Source organism: Lepisma saccharinum, chromosome 28 (genome assembly GCF_977018435.1).
Source record: "Lepisma saccharinum chromosome 28, izLepSacc3.1, whole genome shotgun sequence".
NCBI classification, from domain to species: domain Eukaryota; kingdom Metazoa; phylum Arthropoda; class Insecta; order Zygentoma; family Lepismatidae; genus Lepisma; species Lepisma saccharinum.
In genome coordinates this window covers 37,993,259-38,016,756 of record NC_139256.1, presented here as the reverse complement: position 1 = coordinate 38,016,756, position 23,498 = coordinate 37,993,259, and positions in this window count along the sequence as shown.

The window sequence follows — 23,498 nt, the reverse complement described above, 5'->3', positions numbered from 1 at the left end:
GTATAACACTTTGTTTATCACTGCTCTAGAACGGCAAAGAACTTTTTTGGTTACCTTGTATTAGCAGACTCAGCATGAAGAATCAATTCTTGTTGTATGACAAGACCCGTCGCCGTGGACATGAAAGCGAGATCTTGTTATACACAGATGCAATCGACATATTGTGTGGTTGCAGTTGTTTCTCCGGTGCGAGGCTGTAAGGTACAATCGGCCTTGCGTCCCTCTTCCAACTGAAAAAAAGAGGCCCTCACAGATGGTAGAGACGTTGACGGCGTTGTGAGGCTTTCCACCAACATCTACCTGTACCAACTCTAAACAAAAGCAGCCTTAAGGTTTCTTGAAGACGAAGAAGAAACAAAATCTCTTTTGTCTGTTACTCGACGAAAAGTTTGTTTTCGACCGTATAGTTAGTAATATATGTACGTGTGATAAGGAGAATGTGCAAGCCTGCAATTATGACGAAATTTGACCAACACACAGTGTGCGAATTAACAGGTGGACGTCAGGGATTCCTCCTCCAACAAAATATTTTATCCCCTGCAAATTAAAAATATTTTTATCCCTGCCAGGGATGCTTTCTCCCCCCCCCCCCAAGGAAAATAGAATTGAAGACATGCAGTACATTTCTTAGCTATGTAACAAACACAATAGAAAACTCATTCGTGCACATGAATGGTCCAAGCACAAAATATTTTCATGCCAAAAAGAATACATCCTTGTGAATTAAAGGAATACACCATTCTCCAACTGACCAACCCTTGCAGCAAGTGACCATGCTTTAGACGGCTGTGTCCAATTCGCAGTCGAGTGAGATAACTTCTTGACGAGTGGGACGGGACAAGGAGCACCATGCACGTGTGGTGGGCTTTATAGCCTGAAGCTTGTCCCCTGTTATCGCATCCCACTCTTCCTGCCAAGTATCAAGAAGGCAACAACGAAACACATTCTGCAGATGCATTTGCATATGCACTACGCAAAATGCATAACTATCTGGGCGTTAGTTATTACTAGGGCTTGGAAGTTGAAGACCTATAAATTGCCAAAAAAATACCTATAAAAATACCTAAAAACGGAAGAAAGGACGTATAAATGTGATCCAAATTAATAAATAACTTCAGTTTTAATTACATATTTAATGAATATGCGCCGCACCTCCTTATCTGACTTGAGATCTTTGCAGGTGCGTGCTGTCTGGACGTATACACCGTGTTGAAAGCTTCAAAACAACAGAAAGTTGCCACTCACAGTGCGACCTTCCAGACAAGTTACGGTTAAAGGACCTTGTACAGTACCTGCTTCAGTCGTCCAAAAATGTTTTTCTCTCGTTTCAGGGATGGTTCAAATATATTTCTTTCTTTCATTTTTTAATTTCTTTACTACCGAAAGAATGTTTAAGAGGTGATGAACTGATGATGATTCGAAATGAGAATAGGCAGTAAATACGTAGTCGAAAGAAGGTGAAGTTGCAAAAAATAGCCGTTAAGACCTAAAAAAGGATCGATAAGCCAAAAAAAGCCGAAAAGGCAAAAAAGGACAAATAAAACCCACCCTTTTCTGGCCTACAATGACCCAAAATGAAGATATATTATGTTGGGCCTCGTCTTCGGACACTAGGAAAAAAAAAGGATTTTTCCTCAACTTCCGAGCACTAGTTATTACTATACCACCAGGAAGGCGCAAGAAGGGACATGAGAGAAGCAACAGATCAAGACAAAGAAATAAAACGAGAGACAGGAGAGGAGCAGAAAGAAAGAAATTAAGAGAAAGAGTTAGATAAAAACATAAATAAAGGAACGTAGAAAGATAAGAAGAAAAGATAAATTAAAAAGCGATAGAGAGAAAAGAAACGTTATGAAGTGAAAAACGGGAGAAAGGGACAGACAAAGTGAAATAACTAGACAGAGAGAAGAGAGGGTGAAAAAGAAAGAGGAGACTAAAAAAATGGTCACAAGAAAAGTACAAAGTGACAGAAAAAGGAGAGAAAAGATGTTACAAGATGAAATAAGGATAGGGGAATAACCAAGAAGAAATAGTTTCTGAAATTGAGGAAGGAAGGCGAGAAAGGGGGGAAATTATAAACCAAATAGAAATGAAAGGAAAAGTTCATTTTCCCACATTCCAAGGGGACCTGTGGGAGGATCAACTCAGGCACCCGCCTGAGGCCCCTTGCCAGGTGTAAATAATTGATTGTTTACGTTTGACTGCTTCCAATTAAGCAACTAATCTGATTTTTCCTGACTTTTGGAGTGTCTTTACATTAGAGTACAGCATCGGTCCACTTTCGCTCGCTCAAACTCGTTCGAATCTCCCACTCTCGAACGTACCGCACTCGAAGTGAATTTGAATTAAATTTTTTAGTTAGTTAATTGTTGTCTACGATGCGATAGGTGTATTTTGCATTTTTCATGTAGACACTGACAGTTGGGCTGGCATCGTACCTAATAGGGGAAAAATGCTCATGAGAGTTAAATAGACGATAAGGGTTATATATAGTCTTATATAACTTATTTGACCAAGTTCCATTTCACATTTATGGGGTTTGAGGTTTTGGTTAATTGGGATTGGACTTAAAGTTTTAAGGCTGGATCCGAATCACTATGTGCCCTGACCGGGCATCGAACCCGGGATCCCTTTGTTACGAGGCGACGACGTAGCCACTACACAATCGAGGTGGCCCTTCACATGTATGGCGGTCAAGGCTCCCTTAATAAACGCATCAAGGCGAAACAGTGTGTTTAGAAACAAGAGGGCTATACATGTATTTCAATTAATGAATGCTTTCTTCGATCCCAACCAGGAAAAGAAAATCCCTACATTTGAATATGTGTTCTATTATTATTAAAAAGGAAAAAAAAAGTAGGCTTAATTCAGGAAATGCATGTTACTTCTCTCTTCATAAACTTTTGTCTTATCGTCTAATATCTAAGAAACTAAAAGGTAAAATATACAAAACAGTAATTTTGCCTGTAGTATTATATGGATGTGAAACTTGGTCCCTTACATTGAAAGAGGAACATAAATTGAGAGTATTTGAAAATAAGATCCTTAGGAAAATATTTGGACCTAAAAGGGATGAGGAGACAGGTGAGTGGGGAAGGTTACATAATTTAGAACTACAAAATTTGTATTCATGTCCAGACATTATTAGAATAATGAAATCAAGAAGACTTAGGCGGGCAGGCCATGTGGCACGAATGGGAGAGGAAAGAGGAGTTTACAGGTTTCTTGTTGGGAAACCTGATGGTAAGAGACCTGTAGGAAGGCCAAGACGAAGATGGAGGGACAACGTTGAGATGGACCTAAGGGAAATCGGTAGGGATGGAAAAGAGTATAGGCCTATAGATCTTACTCAAGATAGGGACAGATGGACGGCCTGTGTTGCTGCAGCCATGAACCTTCGGGTTTAAGAAGGCTAGAGAGTTAGTTAGTTAGTTCTATTATTACAGTAAAACCTCGTTAATCCGTAACCCGTTAAGCCGAACTTCACTTAATCCGGACAGGCAAAAGGAAAAAAAAAAGAAAAGCAGAATGCAAGGTTTTAAATGAGACTAGAAGTCAACAAGAGAATTTCCCAAAGAAAAGGCAGTCAACCACTGATGAAATTGTGTTTCCCGCAAACTTTGTACTGTACAGGGTGGCCAGAAAGTCCCTTTACACCTCCACTAATTTCATCCCTAAATGAATTATATTTACAGTTAGTTGTCCAAAACATCCGTATGTGCACCTCCATGATCCCTGCACAGCTTGATACGCCCATTGATGGCCATTGGCCGAAATGCGTGCAGGCCTAAGTCCATTTTCGTGTGGAGCTGCATTGTGCTCCTTGGATTTCCAAGTTCTGCAGAACGCTTTCTGGTCTACTTGCAGGATGAACGCATCACTGACGCCGGGTTGATGGACGACCAGAACGAGGGGCATCCAAAACACTTCCCAGGCGAAAAGCTTTCTTCTCGCACGTGATCAAAGTCTGACGACTTGGTATTTTTTGTATTTATTTACATTTTCCTTGTGCGAGCTGTACGCTGTACGCACTACATTAATTTTACATTACACACACTTTCTCTTCCCTCAAAGTCATGTATTAATATTGTACCTTCTTTACGTTAGTATACAAATAACTCTTAGCAGTTGATCAGATACAAAAGAAAAAATTAAACATAATTAGTATATTTTAACAATCGAAATATTGCACATGCAAATAAAGTTGTGTGTCCGGTTCATTCGGCCTCCTGTCTGGAGACTTACTTGAATTTGAATTTCTTTGTTGAATAATGTGAAAAACAAAACAGAACAAAACAAAACAAAACACATATACATTGCACACTGCTCGACCCACAGTACACGTATTACACGCTCGGTTCACTTTGTGCAGTTTCTTCGTTCTTATCGCTGTCCGCTAACGCCTTTCCTCGTCGCTCCCTCACTTCCCACAAATATCTTCCCACTCGTTGCACTATCTCACTTATGATTCCTCTTCTGTCTTCTACCACTTCCATTATTTCCCTCTCTGTTACGTTCTCAACCCACTTGTCTCGTAAATCACGCGTAGAGGGGCAGGCAGAGAGCAGATGCTCGCCCGTCTCTCCCTCCCCGCACAAAGAGCATATAGTTTCCCCTGCTTCATTCTTAATTTTTACTTGTTTCCAACCCCCCAGTCTGAACCATGCTATCCCTCCCCTTTCTTTTTTGCCTACCAAGTTTATGTATCTTGCTTTCCCCCAATCCCTTGATTTCAAATGATCTCTTAGTGAAGTCTTCGTCTGACAGTCGGCTAGTATTTCTTGTCTGTCTATGTCCATAAGTCTCCCTCTAATTTGATTTTCAACTGATGTATCTACCCTCCCTCCTGCTTCCCAAACCCACCCCATCCCAATAGAGTTCAACATGTTTTTTATATCCCTCGCCCAGTTCCGTGTATTTTCTTCTCTTACTTGCATTATCAGACATTGACCCTTAAGTGTCGTGTTACCCTCCCTTGCTAGCTGAAGCCAATACTTTAAAGTTCTCATCCTAGCTTGTACTGTCTCTTTGCTTAGACCTAATTCTTTAAGTACCCCACAATTGGCAGTACTTCTACTTACACACAACACTTTTTTGTAGTATTCTGTTTGAATGCTTGCGACTGTGCTCCCTCCTCTTACCCCCCACAGTTCAACCCCATAGTTCAAAGTTCCTGTTATTATTGACTTGTACAAACCCTGAATCACTGAGAACGGCATTTGCGGTACTTTACTTATGGTACGTATTACTTGGTCTATTGCGAGCTTTGCTTTGCTTTTTCGTGTCTGTATATGTTGCGTCCAACTTCCAGTCATAGATAATGTTACTCCTAAGTACGTGAAACGCTTGACAGGCTCAATTACTTCCCCCCCGTAATTCCATTTTTCTTGTTTGCTGAAAGTATACCCATTTTTGAAAGCCATTATTTTAGTTTTTTTAATGTTAACTGTCATTTTGTATTTTTGGCACCCCTCGTATATGCTATTTAATCCCCTTTGTAGCCCCTCTATTGTCTCCGACATGATGACTATATCGTCCGCATACAAGAGTACAGGTATCTCTTGCTCCCCTATAGATGGGGTTGCGCCCTGCTCCCATGATACTTCGTTCGCCACCCAATCAATGAAGAGAGAGAATAAAATTGGCGACAGTATACATCCTTGTTTTAACCCGGAATGCGAGGGTTGTAATGATGATACTCTGTGGCCATCGCATCTCACACAAAATTGTACGTTTTCATAAATAGCTTGTAGCGCCCTTATCATGCGCGCCGACATTCTTTTTTCTTGCAGTTTCCCCCACAAAATACCCCTGTGGACTTTGTCAAACGCCTTCTCGTAATCAATGAAGCACGCGTACAACTTTTTTCGTTTCTCTTTAATTCGCTCAAGTACTAATGTGTGCAATATGAATATATTATCTAGGGTACTGTGCCCTTTCCTGAATCCTGCTTGTAAAGGGGAAATTTTATCAAATATTTCTGACCACTTTTGTATTCTACGGTTTAAAATATGCGTATATATTTTGCTCCATATTGGAAGTAAAGAGATACCCCTAAAATTGCCCGCGTCTCTCCTATCCCCCTTGCCTTTATATATAGGGCAAATTATTGATGTGGCCCAGTCCTTCGGGAAATGTCCCTCTTTGAAAATCTTATCTAGTAGTCTACGGATATTTTCTAACATATTAATGTCTTCCCCAATTGCTTTAAAGAAGTCCGTTCCGATATTATCCAATCCAGCCGCTTTCCCTTTTTTCAATTTCCCAATCGCCATTCTTAGCTCATCCACTCGTATATCCTCATCAAGTATCGGTATGTAGTCCCCTAGGAAGTAACGTTCCCGTGCAATTTCTGTTCGAGATGTCTCCCCCTCCCCTCCAAGTAAAGAACGACAGTGAGATTCCCAAATCGTTGCCAGTTTTTCGTGATGGGGGTGGACCTCAACACTTGGAGGATGCGAATCGGTCTATGCGGCTTCGGGCGAAAGGGCCGACAGAAAGAGGGACAAAAGGAAGTGAACTGTTTTCTAGCGTATGGCGTGGTGGTTCTTGTGCTCTTACTGTGTGCAGGCGTGGAACCCAATCCGGGCCCGGAGAGGTCGTTGGACGACATTTACAACCTTGTCCAATCGGGTCAAGAAAGCCTAAAATCCGAAATTCAGAAGCTGAGGGCGAGCGTGCAGGCACTGACGGACAGGAATAGTGAACTAGAAAAGCAACTCGCGGTTTCACAGAGGCAAACAGAATGGCTGTTCGACAAAGTTCACGAGATGGAGGGGAAATTGGATGCTCTGGAGAACCAGAGCAGACGATCGAACCTTGTGTTCTATGGCGTGCCGGAGAAGGAAGATGAAACATGGGAGGAGTCCGAAGAAACCCTGAAAAAAGTACTAAATGACAGTCTGGGCATCGCCATGGACGACAGGGTCTTCGAACGTGTCCACAGGCTGGGATGGAGAAGAGAGAAGGACAAACCGCGGCCCGTAATCGCGAGATTCGGACATTTCAAGGACCGGACGTCGGTGCTACGAAGAGCGAAGGATATCCGGGAGGCGGGAGTGAGCGTGGCAGAGGACTTCTCGTACGACACGCGCCAGCACAGAAGGGAACTCAAGACCTTCATGACCCAAGCTCGCGAGGAAGGCTGCAAAGTGCAACTCAAATACAGGACATTATATATAAACGGCCGGCCATGGACTCTGGAGGAGCTACGAAAGAGGCAAGAGGAGACGACGCTGGACTGCAATGTGGCAACGCCGAGCAACCAGGACGGGAGATCGACATCAAGGGGACAGTTTACCTCACAGCAGGAGGGTCAAAGAAGGAGTGCCTCGCAAAGAGACCCTCGCCTCAGGGAACGAAGACAGGATGACGGTGAAAGGATCCCACCCGCCACCCGCAGGGGGCGCGGAGGGTTGCACATATGGTGACGACTTGGTGGCTCCTTACAGAACCGTCCACGAAACCTATCCATCACCTGCGGCATATTTTCGTTGTTGTGCTTCCGTTCCAGTGATGTGCTTTTACGCGTAAACAACGATAGTCTACATTCTACACGTAGACTATTTTTTACACGTAAATTACGTAATCTATGTAAACAACATGGCGAAAGGTGATAACTTAGTAAAGGGCGCCGTGGAAGTAAAAAAAAATGAGGTACAACAAAATACTAAATTAAGGATTTACAAAACCATAATTATACCAACAATGCTCTATGGCATAGAAAGCGTAACGCTCCAAAATAAGCATAAAAGTAGATTAAGAGCAACAGAGATGAAATACCTCAGAAGAGTCGTAGGAAAAACCAGACGAGATAGAATCAGGAACACTAAAATCAGGGAACAGCTACAAGTAGAATCAACTGAAGAGATAATAGAGAGAAGAACACTGGGCTGGTATGGCCATGTCATGAGAATGGGAGAAGAAAGAAAACCGAAACAATGGAAGCGAGACCAGAAGGAAGGAGAGGAAGAGGAAGACCTCGGATAGAATGGGAGCAATACCTGTCAGAGATTGTTACTAAAAGAGGGAAGGCACTAATGGAAGTTAAGAGAATGGCACAAGATAGGAAGAGTTTTAGCAGGGGGCTGAAGGACCCTGACGCCTAACAGCACGAAGGGGGGGGGGAGGAGAAGAAGAAGAATAAAGTTTATGGGGAAACAAACTGTTGTAAATAAATCACCTGTCTTGTAACTAATACATGTAGGGAGAATACCTAATGTACTAAGGCTTATTATAATTTTTGCTTCATTTTCCTTCTCTCAATACATCTGTACGAACAACATTATGAATAACTGTACAGGGTGGCTATAAAGTCTGGAACTATAGGAGAAATGACTATATTCTTATATTTGTTTGTTTACAGGTGAATAATGTCACTGAGTGGAGATAATTCTTCTTTGTGGACGAGAGGGGTGGTCGGAAAGAGATGTGGCGACAGAGTTCAATAGGAGGCATCCAGGGAAGTCAGTAACCCATAGTGAAGTTGGAAAATTGCTGAATAAATTTCGTGGAACTGCAGTGCTTGCAAAGTTTCACGCTATTCCTAAAAGGTCAGTGTGGCGCACGACCATGGAGATCGGTGTTCCTCGAAGTACGGTGCAGAAAATTTTAAAAAGTGAAAAATTCCATCCGTACAAGTTGCAGCTTCTGCATCCTCTAACGGAGGACGATCCTGACCGAAGGGTTGAGATGTGTGAATGTTTCCTTCGCCAAATTACCGTAAATCCATCTTTTTTCGGAAACAGTGATGTTCTCAGGCGAGGCAAATCTTTACGTTTCTGGGGAGGTGAAGAAAAAAAAATTAAGGTACTGGTTACGAACGAACCCAAACTGGAGAAAATTACCTCAGTATGTTGGGCAATGAAATGGTACCAGAACTTGATATTATCGGTGGCTATCCAGAGTGGTTTATGCAAGATGGGGCTCCACCTCATTATGCAGGTTTCGTACGCCACTGGTTGGATGCCATGTCTCCCGGACACTGCATTGAGAGAAGGGGCCATGTGGAATGGTCAGCAAGGTCACCCGACCTGAACCCTATGGATTTTGCCATATGGGGGCTTGTGAAAGCTGAGGTGCATGCAGTAAAATTCTGGATCTGAAACATCTCCGGGAAAGAATAACCACTGCAAATGCTGCTCTGGAACCACGTATGTTAAATACAATTCAAAGAAGTATTGTAAAACGTCTCCAGAAGTGCGTTGAGAATGGTGGCAGACATGTGGAGCACGTTCTTTAGTAGGAACATGTGCTCTGTATCATTTCTCCTATGGTACCAGATTTTATAGCCACCCTGTATATAATGCCTTCATTGACAGGTGTGGATAATGCTTAATTTTGAAATATGATTTTATCACTAGTTGTTAATAATATCAAGTTTGTACACTTCGCGAAAAAATATTAGAAAATTTTCATTGGTTAATGTTCGTATTAGGTTAGAATTAATTGTGTTACCAAAATAATTTTCAAAGTTACGTATGGATCGCTTTGTTACGAGGCGACGACGTAGCCACTACACAATCGAGGTGGCCCTTCACATGTATGGCGGTCAAGGCTCCCTTAATAAACGCATCAAGGAGAAACAGTGTGTTTAGGAACAAGAGGCCTATACATTTATTTCAATTAATGAATGCTTTCTTCGATTTGAGTCAATACGGTCGTCTTTACTGTTAGCCAGTTTTCGAATTGAAGGGAGGATGGCAGGGAATTCGCCCTTTGTATCTTTTTCATCCCAAGTTCTACATTAATATTTTCATTCCCAACCAGGGAAAGAAAATCCCTACATTTGAATATGTGTTTTATTATTACAGTAAAACCTCGTTAATCCGGAACCCGTTAAGCCGAACTTCGCTTAATCCGGACAGGCAAAAGGAAAAAAAAGCAGAATGCAAGGTTTTAAATGTGGCTAGAAGTCAACAAGAGAATTTCCCAAAGAAAAGGCAGTCAACCACTGATGAAATTGTGTTTCCCGCAGACTTTGTACTGTAATGTATAGTGTATTTAGGTCTATACCCTTTAAATACACCATAATAAACGTGTTTTATTGCTATAATCGAAGTTTTAATGCACTGTCTACTGTTCTTTTAGGTTATTTCAGTTAATCCGGACTTTCGTGAAACCGGTCAACTTATCCCCCCCATTAGTCCGGATTAACGAGGTTTTACTGTATTTGGGATGTCGTGACAGTCTTTCACTGTTCGAGTCTTAATTTCGAGCTTGCTGTTCACGATGTGGTGAACAAAGATACAGAGTCATTGCACTTTTAACCTGTTCAGTCAAAATAGCAAAAATCAAAGGGATCTGGTCGAGCGTGTTCAAGCAGTGGCAACAAAAATAATGAAAGTTAAGAAAAAGTTTGACATTTGTTGGGTGGCATCTTATCAGTCTGTGTGTGTAGTAATAAAGAACTAAGAACTAACCGGCCGCTCTTCATTTGTTTTCAAGTCGCGAACTCAGTGCAGTTATCCGTTCAAAAGAAATAAGCAAAGTGTAAAGGAATGCTAAAGAAGGTGCAAACTTAGTCATTTGTAACAGAACTTTGTCCTTTCCATTACGTATTAGTTCTCCTCAAACAGATTTTGTTATTTCTGCAAATACAATGAAACATTACCTTGGAGAGAGTCTAAAATTTGTAGCAGTGCACTTTTCTCAGGACAAATATTCATTAGCAGGGAACGGATTTATATGTAGTAAAAATGTGTTAAATATGTAAATACATATTTAGTTATTTTCACCAAAATATTGAGTTAAGTATGGACTTAAAATTGTAGGTACACTTCGCAACATCTTATTTGACCGCCCCGAAAGAATTCTGAGTCCTGAAATCGTAAACTTAGCAACATTGCACTTCAGCTCCAGGTGAGAGTAGCCAACTTTGAGTAGGTCCTTCCACTAGACGAAAAACGCGACGGTGATAGGTGTTCAATTTAACACTTTCCATGAACTTAGAAACTATAAACCGCTATTATAATACACAATCAAACAGAAATAATAAATTGGAAAAAGAACCTTGAAGGATATTTACGATTCTGCTTGCTCGACTTGAAATTTGGGGGGTTTGAAACACTGAATAGAGTTTTTCTCCACCTGGAGGAATTTGCCATCAAGTTTGTGCAGAAAAAAGCAAATTTGTGAGGAGTTTATGCGACATTTTATTTACAATACCTTGCATAATATCGAACAGTTCTCAAAAACATATATTTTACACGACTTGTCGAGAAAATGTGCTTGAAACACAGGAAGGTGGGAGTCTTCATAAACGTCAACATGTTTTTAAGAGTATAGCGTCATTAAGTCAACGTAGAGCAGTTGGTTAGGCGCTGCTATCCTTATTTTTCATCAAGCGTGAAAGGTCACGGGTTCAAATCCCACACTCTTCTCTTTATTTTTTCTATTATTTTTTTTTTACTGAACAGATACCGTTGACATTAGAATATTTAAAAAAATGAATCCGATGCACACTTGAGGGACGCATATTTCCTCTTAGAAGTTGGAGATTTCCAGGATTTAAAGTTAAAACTTTTCTTTTTAGTTATTGTTCATATGTTGTGTTAACATACACATCATGATTAATTCACAAATCACATATATGTATTCAGGATGCAAAATGTAATGTTATTTAAGTTATGTTATTGTTTGTTCTTTACTGACACCTAAAATATTGATTATTTGATTTCCATATACTAAAAAAAGATATACAGTTATGTTAAGTAGTGATGTAGTGCAGTACATTTTACGAAGGAGAGCGTTTAATGAGTTCAAATTGCTAAGATTGGTAATTTTTATGTCCGTTCCTTCGTAATGACTGTTGTCAAACCCCTCACCACCATCTTACCATGCGTCCAAAACTAATAGTAAATCGCTTATTAACAAAAATAAATTGTTATTGCGACGAAGGCCGATTCGATAAGAAACTACTAATAAGTATTTATATAGTGAGTGACAAACAAGAAATTCAAAAGCTCATAATAATGATCGTTAATTCCTCACCGCTTTGTATCTAAAATGTTTGTCTACTTTGAACAGAAAGTACGAGTATCAGATATAACAAACTTTCCGCACTAACTTTGCAATATTCGAAACCACCATTACAGACTTAGCTCTATGTAACTTGAATCTGCGCATTCCACGTGGCATGTGACTTCCTCCTATCATCGAAATAACTTTCTCTTACTATTTCCTTTCCTCTCGTGAAATACAGAGACCAATGTTAACTTCTTAGCACGGTGGATAAACTTTACACCCAACGATATACTCCTGAATAAAATCCTGCCTAGGTGGAGAATCGAACCTACGACCTCCCTCGTAAGAATCAAGCGCGCTACCTCTTCTCCAGATAGCTCACGTTAAAATTTGCTACCAGTTTGAAGAAACCAATTCACACATAATGTCATATCTATAATTTCCTCATGGCAATTTTCATGAGGAAACGAATTCAGATAAAATCGAGAAACGCTGAAAGGGAGAAATGATGAACATGTCTATTGGCATTTTGTCATATTTTGTAAATTGTGTAAAAATTCCGTGTTTTGAACAAGCAATCGTTTAGTTACGAAGTATTTTGTTGTTTGTTTAAAGTAGGAACAGGAGAGCGAAAAGGAGTCATTTGAAACAGACCCCGTTTGACAAGAAACTTCAGCTTTTTTCCAAAGACTGTATGAAAATAGAGAGGAACGTATGAAATATAAAATATGTGTGAAATTAAAACAATGGAAACGTTGAAAGATAATACTAACGAACTTCAAACTATGAAAAACATATTTTCGTGGTGGAAAACTCCAAGTCATTTTTGAAATATGAACTTGATGTTTTTCAGTATTATGAAGTGGAGGTATGGGACGATACGATCCCTCAGCAAGAAAATTTTAAGTAAGCTACCTCCAACTTTTACAATGGTCATAATTACTAATTAGGGTCCGGAAGTTGATGATAAATCAACTTTTTTTCTGACCCTTAAAAGCAATGCTAAACCTGATATCATGTCCGTTTCCCTTCAGTTAGAGCTGGAAAACACTTTCTATTTTCCCTTTTTTTTTTTTTTTTTTGCATTTTCGGCCTTTTTTGGCTTTTAGTTCATTTGTCAGTATTTTTAACAGTTTTTTGTTGCATTTTTACTTATTTTTGAGGTTTATTTTTCTTCCTCCCCTGTTGTTTCGTTCATTTCAAATGCATTTACTAGTAAAACTTACATATTTAGACTTCTTGACATGGTCCTTTTAGCAAATTCACCATGAATCGAAAATACGGTCAATGGAAAAGCATAATATTATTCTTAACTTAAATGTTTGGCAATGGATTAAAATACTTTGTGTGAAGATTTACTTTGAGGTTCTTTAATCTGTAGTTTTAAAGTAAAATTTGTCACAATATTAAATGCAATTACACTCTGGTATACGCGAAGCAGAACTGTATTTTCGGATGCTGGCCGACTACAGTAACATAGAGGGCCCACTCTGAAAGGAGATGAATTGGTTGATTTGGTGTTTTAAGTCAACTTTATGCATAGTAAGGCTAATCGGGACTGGACCTACAGTTTAAAGTGGGATCCGAACCGAGTGCATAAAATAACGTGAACCGTGTGGTGTAGGGGGATCATTTGGTTATGGAATGGAAGGTCATGGGTTCAAACCTACTTTTTTGCAAAATCTTTTTCGGGAAGTAAACGGCTTTGGACGAGAATGCTTATCTACGTTTCTTGGATATTTCCGTTGATATTTATGCGATTTATGTCCAGCATTTCCGGATGCAGAAAGTTGACATGTAAGTTCTTAATATGTGTTAACTTATAACAGCTGAATGAAAGGAAAAGTATTTCCTAAAATCCTGCCAATCACTGAAAGATTAAAAACATTAGTAGAAGCATTACTTGAGGCATGCACAGTGGCGACGATTATGGAGTGTGGAAGGGCAGATGACCCCGCACTATGCTAAACATTATCTACCAAGGGAAAGAAACTGTCCTTGCCCTCCACCCTCCCCCACCTTGCCCCATCAGTTTTGAAATCCAATCGCCGCCACTGAGCATGCATCGCATAAATATTTACAGTAATATCACATAATATTATATTACGTTATTAGAACACTTCGTACTCGGTAAATAAAAAGGAAAAAATAATAAGGAAAGGGTGGGATTTGAACCTACGATGTTTCGATCTTGACGAAAACAGTAAAAAAACCAAAGTGCTGTCATCTAACCAACTACTCCAAGAGATTGCTAAACGAAAGCTCAGTAAAACACATTAATCTCAGTTGAAGCAACATTGTGCCGGAGTTTCAAACCATTTTTCTCCAAGAACCAAGGAAAAGACACACTTTGCAGAATCGTTTGGTGTTGTGCAAGGTATCTTTACTAAACATTTTGCATAAAATCATCATAAATTTGCCTTCTTGCATTCACATGTGACCACAATTCTTTCCATGTGGATGAGAACCTGTTCAGTGTTTCACAATGCACATACATTTTCCTATTTTCAAATTCAGAACCAAGAATCTTGAAATATTTTCAACATTCGTATTTCTACTTCACATTTTTTTGTCTACTCATATATTTTATTACTGCTGTAGGGTATCTTTACTTTATGGAATGTGAAAGAATGAAAAAAAAAATCACGAGCGTTTTCATTCAGGAAGAAGAAATGTTGCAAAGTTGGCTACTCTTGGTTGGCTCTGAAGCGCTATGCTGCCAAATTCCGGACTTTGAAATTTTTCAGGGCGGTCAAATAAGATGTTGCGAAGTGTAACTATCACCGTGACTGTCTTGAAGAGAAACCAGAAGCGAATCCGTAAGGGTGCCACAAAATCGTTGCTTCTGGCGCTGCTGTCCCGTACGTGTGCCACAAAATCGTTGCTTCTGGCGCTGCTGTCCCGTACGTGTGCCACAAAATCGTTGCTTCTGGCGCTGCTGTCCCGTACGTGTGCCACAAAATCGTTGCTTCTGGCGCTGCTGTCCCGTACGTGTGCCACAAAATCGTTACTTCTGGCGCTGCTGTCCCGTACGTGTGCCACAAAATTGTTGCTTCTGGCGCTGCTGTCCCGTACGTGTGCCACAAAATCGTTACTTCTGGCGCTGCTACAGGCGAGCAATTATAATAGCTAGGGTGGGGTTAGCCATGGGCGTAACTTGGAACCTAATCTTGAGGGGGCAGAATCAAAGTTGGGCCAATTTTGAGGGGGCAGAGTCAAACTGGGCCAAATTTTGAGGGAATAGAATCAAAGTTGGGCCAATTTTGAGGGGGCAGAATCAGACTTGATCTAATTTGAGGAGGCAGAATCAAACTTGGGCCTAATTTTGAGGGGACAGAGTCAAAGTTGTGCCTAATTTTGAGAGGGCAGAATCTAACCTGGGGCTTAACTTTGGGGGAAGAGACTTAAGAGTGGCCTGGAGGTTGGCATGAAAGTAGTTTCCTGGCCCGATGCGATACAGAGACACCTACCGACATATCAGGGAACTAGGAATTATTTTCTGCTGTCCTAAACCAGAGGCCTGAGAACCTTCCTCCCTTCACCACTCCCTCCCCTCCTCCGTGACTCCCGCAGTGAGGTTTCCAGGAAAATGGCACCCACCTGTTTCTTTTCATTCTGGTTTCGGAGGCTAAAATTTCTCCACTGGCAAAGCAATTCGAATTTCACTGCTTGCTGGCTGGCTCTTGCATGGAGCGAGACGAGTGGCAGGCCCCTGAGACAGAACCTTCATCACTGAAGTTTTGATTGAATAAATTTGGTTGATTACAGTGGCTACTATAATTATGTTGAATTTTATTTTTGAGGTTGGAATTATCAATTGAGAGCAAAGAAGGAGGTAGAGAATATCAGTTGAAGGGGATGTTTTTTATACAAAATCGATATATAATAATAATAATAATAAGGCAAAAATTAGTAACAATTATTATTTCAACTATTAACGAATAGAGTCCCTATAATAATTAGAGATGGACAGGAGCGAAACTACCTGGAATATAAAAAGAGGAAACGTGGACATGCGTAATAACAAATGGAAAAACTGAAAAGGAGAAAGACGGACAAAACAATGTAACAAAATGTACAGTAGTAACAAAGATGTCAGGAAACAATAGTTTAATATTGAATTTACACTTTGATGAAGTAGTTTTCTTTGTTATGATCTGAATTTAAGTCCTTTTGCACAGTTCTCATCGTTGGAGTGCACAGCAGCTTTAATCGGCCAAGGTTGATTGATTTTGTTTATTTTACTTCGCCTTTCTGCCACTCTTGGCTAATGATGATATGATGAAATTGATGAAGAGACGCTCACGAAGGACACGTATGCCCAGACCGGATTCGAACCCGGGACCACTGGTGTCATAGCGAAATGAGATAACCATTCCGCCACGGGGGCCGGCTAATCGGCCAAGGGTGGGGACAAACTCTTAGTGGTGATGTGAATCCTCTGTGGAAACATATGACCAGTTGCATTTAACAAGTTCCTCCATCCCATGAGTTGCTCTCTCCTATTGTGATTTTTCCCAATGTTAATTGATTGCTTCCCAAGTGAAATTTCATACCCAACTAATTATAGTATGATCTTCAAGATCAGCACTATACGTGTTACAAAGTACTCTAGGAAAAATTCCCAGTGAATTGGTCAAAACAAAGTGACAGAATTTCCTGGAGAGGCCAAGCCTCTGTGGACCCACATACGGCTATGCCAATATACGTAAGTAAACCCGTGATGCTACAGCCCCTGAGGGCCAAGGCCCACCTACCGACTGCCGGCCTCACTTCCAGTCCAACCAGTTACGTGCGGTCAGCACGACGAACCCCTAATCTTTGTTGTAGGTTTCCGTGACTCATTCATAGCTTCCCAATTTCCTCACGGTCTCATACACAGGCCGAAATCTCAGGAGAAAAGTTGTTCCTCTTCCCTCAGGAGACTCGAACCTGCGCGCGTCCCGTAGCCGGAGACCAAAGCATGATGCATCGGACTGTACAGTCACGATGCAGAACAGCAGGCTCGTAGCCAGAATTTTATTTCGGGGGGAAGGCTCATCCCTTATCAGCAGCTGCCATCTAAGGGCGAAAAAGTGGGGAATAGAACCCCTGAAGATGAATTTCTCAGTATATTACAAGTTATTGTACAAGATGTTTAATGTAAGTAAAATTAATCACCGCTATACCCTATTTTAATGTTATTAAATGTTATGTTATTGAATGTTATTTTATCCTGTTATTGTTAAGCCTCGGCTGGATGTTTCTCTCAACAGCTGAAAACTGCTTCTCCTTCTGTTGACAAAATCTCCTAACATATGCCTCCAATTTCGGTGATATTCTGCAAGGCTTTTCTAGAAGGATACACGAAGTGATGTTTCGAATAAAAAATCGAATTGGGATTCTAGTTTAGCGTACAAAAAATTGGAAATGCAGCATTAATTGGATGTGAAAGCAGTTTTAAATGGGGCGTTTGAAGAATTTTAAACCATCTTACCATTTAGGTTCAACATTGTGCATTTTAGTGTCGTGAATTTAGATAGATAATTCCAAGCGTTTGCACAATATCTTCAACAGAAATTACATAATTTTATTACAAAAATACAAGTATTTAGTTCCCACGCCTTCTAGAAGTTCGAGGATTTTCCACTTATGGAGCTGCTGTCGCTTCTGGGCAAGCAACCCTCTGAATGTGTATTCTCCCACCCCAGGATTTTTTTCAGTTTACGCTACATAAAATTAGGTTTTTGTTTTCTTGAATAATCGGACGATAATTTAAGGAGAGAAATACGTATCACTGCAAGACGGAGAATGTTCTATAACCCTGTTGTTGATAATATTTGCACGTAAACTTTTCTTGCGCTTTCGTTGTTAAGCGAACTTCAGCACTATATAGAGACTTGTCAGCATTTGGAAGCTGCACAGCAAAGGTAGCGCCACACGTAGGGCGATTCGTTATAATTTTTAATCTCTGGAAAGCGAGAGAGGGAACGTTTTTGAATAAGAGGAGTCGAACTACTGGCAATATTTACGAATCGTTTTAACTGCGGAACGTTCTAGAATATAGATATATATATAGGATATAAGTCCTCCTCCGTAGTCGAGCGGGTTAAGGCGTTCACTCGTCTTGAGATCGTTCGCTGCGGGACGGCGTAGGTTCGAATCCGGCTCTGGTCGGAATTTATTCGGCCTACGTATAGGGCCGGTGGCAACCCACCATCGTGAGGAAATTGGGAAGCTCCGAGTGAGTGAGCGTAACCCGGTCGAGAAGACCTACAACAACGGCTGGGGGTTCGTCGGGCTGATCACCCGTCACCCCAACACTGGTCTGAGACCTCCACGCTATAACAGGTGACGAAGGAACAGTGTGGGAGGGAGACCAGCAGTCGGTAGGTAAGCCAAGGCCCGCCAAGGTGCTGTAGAGCTGTAGGGTAATGTTATATAGGATATAAATACGCGGATTCAATTTCCCGGTTGATCTGTACAAAGAATCGGTTAATGAGACTTCAGGGGTAAGTGTGACAATTCATACAGTCGATTAGTGATCAGTCAGTGTCCATTGGTAGCTTTATAAGATCTAGTGATTCGAAAATGAAAAGGACTAAATACCATAAAGTAACGAAGTCTACTACTAGTTCCAGTTCGGGTCCAAATCTGAAAACATTGACGACAGCGGAACTTCCGGAGCCTCAGTGTAGTGCTAGTTCGGGTCGAGAGCCGAAGAGATCGAAGGTCTCTCTCTCTCTCTCTCTCTCTAAAGTGAATATTTCAGCAGTAGCGGGTATTGGAGTGGTTTATTAAATAGGAAATAAGCTGCACAGATCAAATACAAATAAGAGTTTTCAGTGATGCTTTAGTTGTGCCAGGACCAAATTTCGTGTATGGAGTCCGAGAATTTCATGGCATAAAAATGCTTTTGATTAAGCCTACTGGGTGCGACACACACTCAAACACTTAACTACCACAGGGCCTCCCCGATGGCGCAGTGGTGGCGTCATCGCCTTGTAATCAAGGGGTCCGGGTTCGATCGCACTTTAAACTGTAGGTCCAGTCCCGATTAGCCTTACTGTGCATAAAGTGGACTTAAAACACCAAATCAATCAATCCATCTATCTATAGGTCCAGGCGCAGAACCTTGTTAGTCTGCAAAAGTGAAGTCCAGGGTATACGAAGTGGAAGTGACACTTGAGTGCATTGTCACCAGTGGCGGAGCGGCCGCCCCCGCAACTCCCGCAATGAGGAGGGCAGCTGTAGGGGCCATGCTATGTTCTCTTTCTCTCTGTACTTCTGAAATTTTATATAATCCCAGAAATGTAGCAAAAAGTGTCGTTATTTAAAAAATGGATTAGGAAACAGAAATTTGGTTCCCAGTAACATATCATATGACGAAGTCTGCGATAATAAGCAGTGGCGTATTGTCTCAGCCAGGTAACTTGACATTATGGGTCTCCTTCGAAATTCAGAATTAAGTTACTTGCTCAATGATTACAGTCGATAGGAAGCTTTTCTCATCTCATACCGTTATAGCTACGTAGTTTTCGTAAACGTAGTGTAGTGTAGTACAGTTGTGAATCGGGTAGAAAGATTTAGTTGTTCAAACGCATCGATGCCTTATTGTTACACAATACCTAAATAAACAAATTTGATAATTCATGACCTTTTTTTACCATTGTCATTTAGTAATATTACATGATATTTAAAATTTAACTTTGCACCAAATATTTTCAAGAAGGCTCCAAAGCCTCAGTATGAGACTGAAATAACATCTGAGAAAAATGTCCCACATTGTTCACACCTGTTACGTTTAACTTCAAAGGGGCCCAAAAACTCAGGAGATGGAGCCCAGGGGAGCCCTTAGCCCCAATTCCACCACGCAGGGTATACAACGTATACAGTGCTCAAAGTGCTCCAATCGGCATTTCATTGAGTGACGAATTTTCAGTGAATAAAGTCCAGTCGCTGCTTAATTTTCTATCTCTCAAGACTTGAGTCCGCTGCTATTTCTTCGTAGCAGATTGCAATTGACCTTATGGTGTTAGGTCACCATCGACAATCTAGATGTCCAGTTCAACCCCCAAAACTGAAATGATAAGTTTGCTTGAGTATGTAACTCAGTATTAGTATTAGAAGCGTAATGTGAGCGGCTCTTACGTTGAATCTTGGCCTGGCATAGCCAGAGGATTTATTTTTGGGCTGAAGGCGCATCCACCTCCAAGTCCAAAAATGGAGTGTTTACTATCCTTTAAACAATTTTACCAAACAGTATTTTTTGAATATATGTGTATTATGTGTAACCTGCATCTTTTAAAAAAAACGTTTCGAACAAAAAATACAAAGAATCAAAAACAAAATAGTTCGCTGTATGAAGCCTCCACCCTTCTTAAAAAAATAATCCTGGCTCTGCCACCGCGTTTAAGTAAGATAAAATATCTATATATCTTCATCCAGTTATTTATCAGAGATTCAGACCACCCTGGTTTAGTTTCGACAAATTACTAAACTGGCTATATAACCTAAGTCGAAGACAAAAAATGGGAAGACAGGGTTAAAGTTAATTCATTTTACAACGGTGGAGGAGGGTTGCTAACTATTGTGCGTCCGTCCCGTTCTGGCATCATCTCGATATTTGTTTTCCACTGGGGTATCCCCAATATTTTACTTGCAAAGGGGGGGGGGTAGAGAACTGCGATACGCCACTGAATGTCACCCTCTTACCTCTTGCTAGGTTCTTGATGCTGTCAAATTATTTGATGGCGTACAAAGTGTACAATATAAATAGAATGGTTTTCTAAAAAAATTGGGGAGGGGTAAAACGTACCCCAGTATCCCCCGTGGCTGGCCACATGCCAGCGTGTGTCGTGATTGTTGCGTTCCGAGAAGGCTTATGTATATTTTCGTTCAAAATACAAGAGGTTACATTTTGACAAGAATTGAATCAATTCTAGTTCTAGTCCCGAAATTACAACTTAGGAAACCGCACAGTGATTAGAACGTAATCATTTAGAGTATCAGATCTCTCGTTCTTTACCTAGTTCAATACAACGCGTACAGATGGCAGCACTGGAGACAGACGGAACCGAGTACTTCCCTGCAGCGGAAGCTTTACTTCACCAAATGCACAATCATTTGTTTTCTTCTATAGCTACCCTTTCTCTCGTGTCTCTTACTGCTGCTCAATTTGGCAGCACAGGAACAATGGAAGCTTTTGATTGAATTGTTGTTTTAAGTCCACTTTATGCACAGAAAGGCTAATCGGGACTGTAGGTCCTAGAGTTTAAAGTGGGATCCGAACTACTATATGTGCCTCAACTGGGTGTCGAACCCGGGACACCTTGATTACAAGGCGATGACGATACCACTGCGCCATCTTTTTTTAATACAAAGGAAGACCCCTAGGCGGCAGCCTTCCCCACACATTCAATTCATACCAGTGTTCGGAAAGTTACTTTTAAAATGGTGCCCAGGATTTTTGAAAGGGGGGGGGGTTATGTATACTCTTTCTTCGAAGTCAACCCTCATTTTGTCATATTTTCCTACCTTTGAAGTTCTTTTTTTTTTTTTGGAATATTGGGCCAAGGGGGGGGGGGGTTGTAACTCCCATCAACCCACCCTTGGGCACGCCATTGTTCAAAAGTAACTGTAAGTTAATTTTACAGTTACTTTCTGCTGAAAATTTTCTTGCAACCAAATTACACAAATTCATTAATTGTATTAAAATATTTTGTGAAGACTAACATGTATTTTACTTACGTTACTGGTACATAATACGCATAAGTCTTCGTATAGTTATATTTATTACAAAATAAATGCTCTCCTGTGCTTTGCGCGACGACATGAAGGTGTATAGGAGGTGTGGAGTTAGAGCCCCACACTTTCTTGATCATGGCCGAAGGTGGGGGTGATGTGATGAGCACCATGTTCCTGGCATCCTTTACCCACCAGACTTTCCTCCAGATACCCACTTTATACGGCGCTGGGTGGGCGCTGGAGCCGCTTCAACAGGTGGAAAAAAATCTCGGTTCTTCCCCACCGAGGATCGAACCCGGGGTCTCTCGCATGGTAGTCAGGCACCCAAGCGATTTTTTTTAAGGAATACCACTATGCGGTAGTATCCCCCGTTATTAACATTTTCTCAGTTTTCTCGTATGTCAATTTTCTGTTTTCTGTATTCTCATTGGAACAAATACAAACATCCATGTCCGAAAAGAACTAGAATCCAGGACTCCTGGCATATAGTGCGTTGTGATAACCTCTCCGCCACGGAGGTTGACCTGAGCTACTGCGACTTAAACATTTGTATTTATTATCAGTGTTGTTCTTAAGGAATGTCCATTGGAGTGGGGGGATTCTAGAAACTGTATAAAAAGAGAGAAAGAGAGAGAGAGAGAGAGAGAGAAATCACTCACGTAGAATATATTCTAAGAAGGGAGGTCTGTTTCGCATAAAGGGCGCGTCAGAGAAAAATAAATTTGTTGTACAATTTCAAGTGTTTATGAACCAGAAAACGATAAAAATTTTAATGTAGTATCCTATAATTGTGCGTTATCAATGAAGGTGAAAATGGCATTTTAAACTTACCCCTTCAGTTCTCTCTGAGACGATTACATAAACATGCAAGAATGATGGCTAGGGTCTTCCTGATTCTTTCGTTTGCCACTTGAGTGTTGCAATTCACTGTTGTATCAATAATAATGGTGAGATCTGTCGTATCTGTTATTTCAAGAAAATGGGTTCTCATTTAAATCTTAAACGAATAGCACTTACGAAAATATATTACTTTTCCAAAATGTCCGGAAATGCTGAATAATCATAAATAAGCGAATTCTAACCGGAAATATTTTTACTTCCATTTCTAAATTATCAGGAACTGGGATAAATGAAATTGTAACGGTATACTTTGTGCTTTTAAGCTGATTCTCCGCAACATACACAATATACACAACCATACATTTTTGAATCCTTGTCCCGAGGTTCAAAACTTGCAGTACCTGAAGTTCTGTGGATGCTAGTTTAGGCAATAGACACGCACCTCTTCAAATTACAACTTAACGCCCATTTCCTTTTAGATATATATAGGTTTATTCATAATATATTTACAGAAGTTAATTCTTGGCCGTTATTCGCAAAATCTACATTTCGGTGTACCCTGTCCCCCCTTCCCGAAGAGAGTGTGTAGACTCGCGTAGCCACTGGCTCCACGAGTAAAAAAAAATATAACCCTCAGTACCAAAAAAGGTGGCTGAAGGTATGTGTGTTGTGTACCCGGTTTCCCTCATGAAATGAACTATTGGAATAATGTGAAAAGAGCAAGTGTGTGTATTAAAAGAAAGAAAGTTAACATCCCCGCCGTCGGTTCACATAGTAAGGAAAGAAATGCTCGCCCAGCCGCTCCCCTCAGAGAAGAAGATACCTCTTACATTGCTGTACTCCGCCAAACATCTGAGGCCGACTGCTCCTCTGCCCTTCCTATTTATAGGCCCCGCTAATGACTTAAACCGTTACTGGAAACTTAGCTCTCCCCCAACGGCCAAGAACCCAAAAGTACAGGAATACAT